This window comes from Pipistrellus kuhlii, unplaced genomic scaffold (assembly GCF_014108245.1).
Source record: "Pipistrellus kuhlii isolate mPipKuh1 unplaced genomic scaffold, mPipKuh1.p scaffold_m20_p_19, whole genome shotgun sequence".
NCBI lineage: Eukaryota > Metazoa > Chordata > Mammalia > Chiroptera > Vespertilionidae > Pipistrellus > Pipistrellus kuhlii.
Window position 1 is genome coordinate 8,637,261 of NW_023425504.1, and position 9,974 is coordinate 8,647,234.

A 9,974-nucleotide genomic window follows, 5' to 3' on the forward strand; every position below is an offset into this window, starting at 1 on the left:
CACTCCCTAGTACATAGACTGTATATCCAAGACAATTCAAACATGTCCACGCAAGCAATCGTGCACAAATATGCATGTCAACTTTATTAATAAGAGCCAAACAGAGCCCTAGTCGGTTTGGCTCAGAAGTTAGAGTGTCAGCCCGAGGAATGAAGGGTCTTTGGTTCGATCCTGGTCAAGGGCAAGTACCTCCATTGCAGGCTCGACCCCTGGTCGCCAGCAGCAGGCAACCAATCCATGTGCCTCTCTCATATCAAAGTTTCTCTTTCTGTCTTTCCCCACACTCCCCGCCCCCCCCCGCACTCTCTCTCAAAAAAAAATTAGTAGTGAGGATTAACACACACACACACACACACACACACACACACACACATACACACACACACGCACGCACGCACGCACGCAAGCGCGCCCGCGCCCGCGCCCGCGCGTGCACACACCAGGGGAAACAACACGAATATCCATCCATTGATTATTGGATAAACAAAGTGGTATATCCGTGCAATGGGGGATTATTCAGCCGTGTAAAAGAATGAAGTAGTGACGCCTTCTGCCACAGATATTTTGAAAACAGTGTGCTAACTGAAAGAAGCCAGTCACAAAGCTATACACTGCAGGACTCCATGTGTGGGAAATGTACGAAATAAGCAAACCCATTGAGCCAAAACTGAGATTTGCGGTTGCCAGGGCTCGTGGTGTGGGGATGATAGTGATGATCGCTGAGAGGCATCTTTTCTTCTGAAATAGGTAGTGATGGTACATGGTTGCTGAGCTTTATGAATATACTAAAATCACAAAATTTTACATTTTAGAGAGCTATAGCGATATTTATGGTATGTTTATTTTTCTCGCAATAAATATATTAAATCACCTGGAGATTAGTTGGCCCTCTTTCTAAAAGTACCTCCGCTGTTTCAACATATCCTGTTTAAAATTTGTTTAGTTTTATTTTTTCTAACTATAGTTGCTATACAATCTTATATTGGTTGTATTAGTTCAGGTGTACAATATAGTGCATCAACATATATTTATACCTTACAATGTCATCACCCCACGAGTTCTAGTAATCATCTGTCACTCTGTACACTAATAAAAATATTATAGACTTTATTCCCCTACCTCTTTCCACCCTTCCCCGCATCTCCTCGCTTCTGGTTGCCATTCTTTGGTCTGTTTTTCTATGAGTCTGTTTTTGTTTTATTTTCTTTGCTTGTTTTAGTTTTTTAGATTCCACATGTAAGTGGAACCATAAGGTATTTGTCTTTGCCTGCCAAGCTTATTTCACTTAGCACAGTGCCCTCCAGGTCTGTCTGTGTTGTTGCTAATGGCAAGATTTCATTCTTTTTTGTTGCTGCAAAATATTCCTGTGTGTGTGTTTGTTTGTGTGTGTGTGTGTGTGTTGCATTTTCTTTGATGGATACCTAGTCTGTTTCCATATATTGGCCGTTGTAAATAATTCTGCAATGAACATAAAAGTACATTTATCTTTTTGAATTAGTGTCTTTTTTTATCATTCAAAAAATCTTTTTATTAAGAGATTATAGGGGACAAAGATGCTTCTTCATAAGCTTCAAAATTCTTTCCAAAATATTGTTTTCAAAATTGATCTGAGAGATAGTAGAAATAAAGTTTGAGTATTACATTTATTGGTTTTGAATGTAATGTACTTATCCTAGATAAAAAGATGTTGTTTTGTGGATTCATTATTAACTAATGAGTGGCCCAATGCACAAAATTCATGCACATTAAAAGGGAATTAATTAGAGAAAATATTTTAATATTACTACTTGCCCTTTCTCTATAACAGAAGAGTGAGAGATGAAAGAAAATTAGTAAAATATATATTAAAATGTTTCTCCTGTCAGAGTCTGGGGAGAGCTGAGGGACACAGAGTCAAGTCCCTGCCTACCTGTGCACACCTCAAAATCCTGTGAGACCCAGACCCAGTTGGTCCCATCCCTGGGTAATTTACTCTTTTTGATTCAATTGTCAACATATTACTGGTTTGACTAGAAAACTCTGCTTTCCTCTTGATCATCGCAGATTAACTTGTAGGTGCTTTTGACTCTACTCTGAAGACTTCCCTGGCCTGATATTAGGAAGTCAGCAGCTCCAGGAGCCCACAGTTTTCTGTGTGTAACTTTTGAGACATGGTCCCATCATTAGTCCATATATTCCTTTGTCTCAGATACCAGAAATTGACTGTGAGACAGCTGCCTTCAGGGTCCTTACAGTGCCTGCTGGTCATGGTGAGAGCCCAGTATCTTTCTTGCTCAACCTGAGATTTGCACATATCTACTATTTGTTCTATCAATATGTTCACCAATCCTTATCTAGCTATGATCTGGTTCACTAATATATTGGTTAGCATGTACCAGTAATTTGGGTCATTCTCTCCTCTGTCAATCAAGATGTTCTGTGTACTATGCCTGTAAGAACTATATTTTTAGGTGTAAGCTAAGGAAAAATGTAGAAATGTACTTATTATTTATTATAAGGAGGTCTTTTTCTTCTCTGTTATTTGGCATCATTTTTTCATCATGGTTCAAACTTTCTGCACTTCTCCTGAACCATTCAGCTTAGAGATGCTGTGGGGGTTTTTTTGTTTGTCTTAATTTATACTATTTACTTACTTTTGAATAGAAGTCACTTTTTTTACAGAATCAAACTGAGACAGTCTAGTCCTCTAGGGATCCAGGCTGTCTTGCCATTTTTAACAGAGTGACATCATAATCTATCATCATTGTTAACCATCCTTATAATAATTTATTTAAGCAAAAGTATTGCTGGATGCAAAAATCATTGGGTGAAAGAATGTAGGAAAATAAGGCATTTACACATTCTTTTCAAAAAATATATTTTATTGATTTTTTACAGAGAGGAAGAGAGAAGGATAGAGAGTTAGAAACATCGATGAGAGAGAAACATCAATCAGCTGCCTCCTGCACACCCCCTGGGGATGTGCCCGCAACCACGGTACATGCCCTTGACCAGAATCGAACCTGGGTCCCTTCAGTCCGCAGGCCGACACTCTGTCCACTGAGCCAAACCAGTCTTGGCAGCATTTACACATTCTAAGATTATTTATTTATTATAAAGAGAAAATTCTCCATTAATTACAATAGAGAAATCTTGAGACACTTTAATGTTTAACTTCAGTCTAATAATGAAGAAAACTTGGACAAATTAAATATAGAGACATTCTGCTTGAAATGAACTTTTCAAAAACATTACCCTTTTGTAAGAAAACAAACAAACAAGAAATGTGTGGATATATTCTAAATAAAATTAGACTATGGAAACATGAAAAGTAAATGTATAATCTTTGATTAGAAACAAGGTACAAAGAATGACATTGGGTTAATTGAGGATTTTTATGGACTGATAGTAGAATGCTAATTCTAAAAACTATGAGAGAAAGAGAGAGAGAGAGAGAGAGAGAGAGAGAGAGAGAGAGAGAGAGAGAGAGAGAGAGAGAATGACCAAGTATAGTAAAGTTTTAAAAATTCTTTAATCTAGGTAAATGTTTTATGGGTGTTCATTGTACTATTATCTCAACTTTTCTGTAGGTTTGAAAGCTTTAAAACGAAAAGTTGGAGGGGAAACCAGGGCATGCAGAAAACAGATAAGGTGAGAAGTGAGTTCATCCCGCATATAACTTCCTGCTAGCTTTGGGACCACCTTGGCTCTACACTGGGCTATGAACTCTGGAAAATGACTCATGCTCTTTTCAAAATAGAAACAGACTCATAGATACAGAGAACAGACTGATAACTGTTAGAGGGGAGGGGAGTTGGGGGCCTGGGTGAAAAAATGTGGAAAAACTAAACAACAGCAGCCCAAGTGGGTTTGGCTCAGTGGATAGAGCGTCGGCCTGGGGACCTCTCTGAGTAGCATAAATACCATCAGTAGCAGTGCTTCAAGCCTAGATGCCCAGACTGACACCCATCTGGGCTCCAAAATGGGTCCTGGGCTCGCCAGTCTCAGTGAGAACTGGAATTGAGCTTATGCATGGCTTCAAGGGAAGTTGTCCTAGCTCTCTGGGGTTATAGTGCATGCTGAGTTATTCCAGATAAGGCTCTCAGCAGCTGATGCTGGCAGAACTTTCATGGATACAAATGGAATGTTCTCTCTTGTGTAATTGCATAGTCTAAGACCTTACAAACACGTAAGGAAGGAATTGTTGTCATCCCACTTTACAAAAGGGAAACGTGTGTATCAGCGAGCTTAAAGACTTGTCCATCGTCACGCAGAACAGGGATTGGAAAACAAGTAGCCTGTCTCTTGAGCTTGTGCTCCTAACCACTTCTGTATGCAACATCATTCTACTATTATGGGCAAATACTAGTCCTCCACATAGTTGTTACCCATCAGGGTTTGAGTTCATAAATCAATTCATTTAGTAGATAACAGATAAAATGCTAAATTAATTAATTGTTTTATCCAGATCACAGGAGTTATTTTGAGCAGCCACATTTCCCACAAGAGTAACAATTGGTCTGAAGGGAGGAAAAATTCCTTTTATTCCACTGCCTTTCTGTAAGCCACAGGGTCTGTTTGGTTAAGCACCTAGAGCAAGCATGTCAAATTCAAAGGCTAACAGGGGCCAAATAAACAAGGAAGGTTTAAGTTTATGTGGGCCATAAAAAAACAAAAGCTTCAATTTTCATAGAAACGTAGATTTCAATAGAGACATGCTGAAAACAAAGGGTTGAAATAAATAATTGTTAACATAAAATAATAGAACATTTTAATAAAACTTAATATTTTTTCTTGAACATTAACTTACCAGACACTGAATAACTGCACAAATTAGTAAGCATAAGGCAAATAAACCTATTTTTCTTGTTCTCTGAAAGTGAAATATTCGATATTTCCTGTTGCGCACACCAAACAAGTCAGTACAAGAGTAATGAAATGGCGATTGGTTGCTAAAATATTCAGTGCTAGTGTTAGTGGAGAGAAATGGTGCACCTAAGTGTAAGGCTCGTAAAAGAAATGAAAGCAACACAATTATAGTAATCAGTCCTTAGCAAACTTAGTAGTTCATTATTAATAACCAGAGGCCTGATGCATAAAATTTGTGCAAGAGTAAGCCTTCCTTCATCCGGCTTCCTGCACTGGATTCCCTCTGGCACCTGGGACCCAGGCTTCCCTCCTCCAGGCACCCAGGTCCCAGGACATGGGCTGGCTTCCCTTTGCCCCAGCTTGGTCAGAACGGAAGTCCAGAATGATGTCTGGTCTAATTAGTATATTACCCTTTTATTATTATAGATTATGTATAACAAGATATTGTAAAAATTAAGTTATGACATTTTTATTAAAACGTTTTTACATACCATTATATTGGCTGGGTTGCAAAAATATTCATTGTGGGCCACATGAGGCCTGAGGGCCGAAAGTTTGACATGCTTGACCTAGAGGAATCGTGATAACCCTACAATGGCTCTCAGAACATTGTTACCAGAATCAATGGCAAGTTCCAAACACCAGCCACCAGCACCTGAGTTATTTCTGGTTCAAGGATGGATACATGAGTGACTGGGAGAGGGGAGAGATTTAATATATATATATATATATATATATATATATATATATATATATATATATATATATATTGGTTATTTCTGAAATTCTCCATTTAATATTTCCAGACTGCAACTGACGGAGGGTAACTGAAACCAGTGAGAGCCAAACCACATAAAAGTTCTGGGGATACTACACTCTCATCTCATTTAATCCTCACAAAATTCTACAAGTGGGGTTTCTATTGTCATCTCTACTTCACCAAGGGAGAACCTAAGGATGAGAATTTAAGAGATTTGCCCAAGCACACACAGAACTGGTAAATCAGACCACCTTCCTCTTCTGAATATAATGTATTTTTACTAACTTAGAAATGACAGTCCTCATCCTGCCATTACACACCAGGGCTGGAGTTCATCATTTCAATTAGTTTGTTGATGGAAGATTAAGATGCCACATTATCTTGGTGTATCTGGATGTTTTATTTCCCAGACCACTGAGTAGCTCCATGTCCTGCAGAAACAACAATTGATCAGGAATGGAAGGCAAGAAGAGAAAGAAGTTCCCTTGCCCCTCCCCCCACTCTTTCCCTGAGTCCCAGGTTCTGATTGGTTAGACACCAAGAGGTGTCATTACAACTCACAATGATCTTTAGAACCTAGTAACCACAACCTTTTACAAGGTCCAAGCACTGACCACCACTACTTGGGTTACAGCATGAACATGGCTGAATATGGTGAGTGAGCAGTGCTGGAGGAGAGAGAAGATATTACCTTGATTTGGGTACCAACTGCTTACTTATCTGTTCCCTGGACATTGGTTATCATGGTCTCAGAGCTCTTTCTTGGCTTGAGCAAAATCTCTCTACTTAAATATCCTGAGGGAGGAGTTACCAAAATGTCCGAACAGTGTTCATTGTGTTTCAAAAGATCTACTGGGCAGTGGTCAGCAACACTGGCTTCAAGATCCAACTACAAAGAGAAAATTACAGAAGTACTCAGTCTCAGGTAGAATTTTCTATTCTTTCTTTTTTTAAAAAAATATATTTTATTGCTTTTTAACAGAGAGGAAGGGAGAGGGATCGAGAGTTAGAAACATGGATGAGAGAGAAACATCGATCAGTTGCCTCCTGCACACCTCCTACTGTGAATGTGCCTGAAACCAAGGTACATGCCCTTGACCGAAATCAACCAGGGACCTTTCAGTCCGCAGGCCTATGCTCTATCCACTGAGCCAAACCGGTTAGGGCTCTATTCTTTCTCAGTCTGGATTCAACCTCAGTCATGACTCTTAAATTACTGCTTTTTAAAAATGCCAATTCAAATAAATGGGGTGTTTAGTTGTAGAAAATATGCCTGTGAATAGTCACACTTCTCATGCCATATTACCTAGCGAGTCTCTGATACAGAGCAACCATATGCTTAACAACAGAATGTGACCTATGTAGGTATTGTGTTGGGGTAAGACATGGATTTTTATAAGATGTGAGAGGACTAATGGTGAGGAGGGGGCTTTGTGGCTTTTTTAGTGCTGTTCTCTGAAGAACTAAAACAGATTATGAGATGTGACTTGCTACGCCACTCAGTCTCACATAACTGAGGAAGTTGAGGCACAGATGCCTGTAAGAGGGACCCAGACCATACATTACCTTTTCTTGAGTAGCAGGGAAGGCTCAGTTCTCCAGATTTCTTTCCATCCCATATAGAAACATGTAAAAGCAAAACAAATAGAAGGTGGAGAATGGTTTCCTGGCCTCCCACAAGCATTCTGAAGGGGTGGAAGCCTGGGGCTCTGTAGCCAGACAAGAGGGTTCACGTCCTAGTTCTGCCACATGCAGCTATGTGACTTTGGGCCTGTTACATACCTTTCTTGTGCCTGCCCACCAAAGCTGTTAGTTAAATGAGCTACTGTATGTACATCCCTTAGAGAAGTACCTGGCAGGCAGACATCCTGAGCAGAGGTCTGGTAATGCTGGTTGTGACTCTCGTTACTGTATTCGTGGTAAAACAGGGAGGAGTCTCAGAGACTGGAGGATGGGTGTGTTCACCTCTTCTTTGCCTCCCAAATTAAAATCTGTCAAAGACACAGATCGTTACAAATGTAATCCCTGTCTGGCTCCTTTCCTATACCCCACCATCTTACCCTCCTCTACCAAAAGAACTGCGATTAGCAGTTTGCTGTACATTTTTCAGATCTTATTCTTTGCATTTACTTTTTGCCATATGGATGACTCTGTGAAGAAAGACAAATGGAATAAGGAGACACCCATTGTTTTTCAAGGTTCTTTCTTCAATTACCATTTCTTGGAGATCCTGCCCATGTCAGTACACAGAGGACTCCTTCATCTTTTTCAATAGCTACATTTTATATCATACTAGTGACCCAGTTCACACATTCATGCACATTGAAAGGAAATTATTTAGAAGGTGGTTGGTGGGGTGGGACTAGGCAATATGGACCAGATATGCCCTGGGGCCAGCCTCCGATGATCCCTCTCCCAGTGTCTGTGGAATGAGCCAGATCTCTCTGGCAAGTAGAATCCCTTGGCCTGGCCTGCAGGGATCAGGCCAAAATCCACTCTCCAACATCCCCCTAGGGGTCCCAGAGTGTGAGAGGGCACTGTGCAAAGTTGCTGTGGTACAGGGTGGGGAATGCAAATGTAAGTGTGCAGTAAACCATATTTAGGGCAACAACATAACCCACGGCCAAAAGTGGAATTGCATGGCCCTACGAGGAACTAGGCTCCCTCCTCCCTGACTTTGGGGTGAGTCACCCGAGAACCACCACTCTCAAGTTACTGCAGCTCAGAAGCTCCTGCGTTGAGCATCTGCCCCCTTGTGCTCAGTGTGCATCATAGCCACTGGATGGACAGTCAGACACTTAGTATATTAATTAGCCTTTTATATATAGAGATTATTGATATGCTATAATTTCTTTACATACAGAAATTGGAAAATTGCCTATGGCTTCTTATGTGACTGACTCTTCAGAATAACCAAGTCAATTATTCAGATAGCTTACAAAAAGATTGCATGCACTTTAGGAGGCATTATACATTCCTCTAAATATAAAGTATGAAAGTAAAGAAATACTATAGCCAGTTCAGTTGGCCACAAAACATATGTGAATATAATTTTTTACATAGTGGGAAATTTGCATGAAACATTTTGTGTGTTTCCTGTTTTACACTAAAAATACCATTTCTTGCAAGATATGAAAAATAATTATTGTTATCAGTTCTTCCTAAAATGAATCTATGCACTCAGTGCAAGCACAGTCATGACTCTCAACAAGATTTTGCCATGAAAGAACTGATTATTCAGTAAACTTGAAGAGAACACATGTGGGAGTACCCATGGTATTGAGCTTTCTCTACAATATATGAATATCTGCACTGTAGATTTAGCAGTTAAAATAGAAATTGATAATATGTCAGTGTAAAGGAACACAGATTCTAGATACAGTCACATGAACATTAAAAAAAAAATGAAATACATGATAAGATCGGCATTTGAAGTCAGATGATGCCCCAAAGCTATCTCTTATGATTCATTCTGGAACCAAGTAAGTGAGTATGTGTGTGTGTGTGTGTGTGTGTGTGTGTGTGTGTGCTGGGGAGGAGGCTGAGGGAAAAGGTTCCTAGGTTCCCTGGATTAACTGGGTTTCATAATCTTTTCCACACTTTTTAGGTTTTGTACTCTTCTGTGGTGTTGAACAGTCTGAAGTCATTCCCAGCAAGCCCTCAGTAATCCTCAGGAGAAGGGAAGATACATATATAAAACCCAACATGGCCTCCAAAAACGTGCTGATCTTCTTACTTGGTAGGTAGCTGGGGATTCTGAGAAATGATGTGGATCTGTCAAAGTGGCTGTGGATGCTGACATAAGCCACACCAGAGTAGAGTTGACCTTTGAAAAAATTCATGTGACTTGCCTGCTTATGCCTGCCTGTGACTTTTGAAAATGAAAGGAAAAAGTGATTTAGGATAACAGATTCCTCCTTTTGACAGCTTTTAAAATAAAACTGCATTTTCACTCCTTTTTATTTGATGTTTTTATGCCATATAACTTTCTTGATTTACACGGATGGGGAGTCCATTCATTCTCACATACTAAGCACAGCTCTCAAATACTGGGGATGGCGAGATCATGCTGGATGTCAGAGTTCTTCCACCTTTAATGTGAAAAAGCAAGGAAATAGTGATGTAGCACCAGGTCACTCCAGAACCCAGGACTCTTCTCCCCTGGGCATTGTGGAGAGACAGCCATATATTCACCTCTGAAACCTAGTTGCTTACCCTGATGAGAAGACATTAAGAACAGGCAATGAGCTGGGTGGGGAGGTTAGGAAACTACTCTGATGCTTTGAAAACATCATTTAGAAACTACAGCTGTGTTTCTTCATTTATTCTACTAAATATAAAAAATAGATCACAGGCATTTTAATAT

The 9,974-nt window shown here is 39.8% G+C and overlaps 1 pseudogene; it reads left to right on the top strand.

The window, feature by feature from the left end:
- Positions 1-6,243: 6,243 nt before the first annotated feature.
- On the top strand, positions 6,244-9,412 carry LOC118721937 (annotated as a pseudogene).
- The last annotated feature ends 562 nt before the right edge of the window (positions 9,413-9,974 follow it).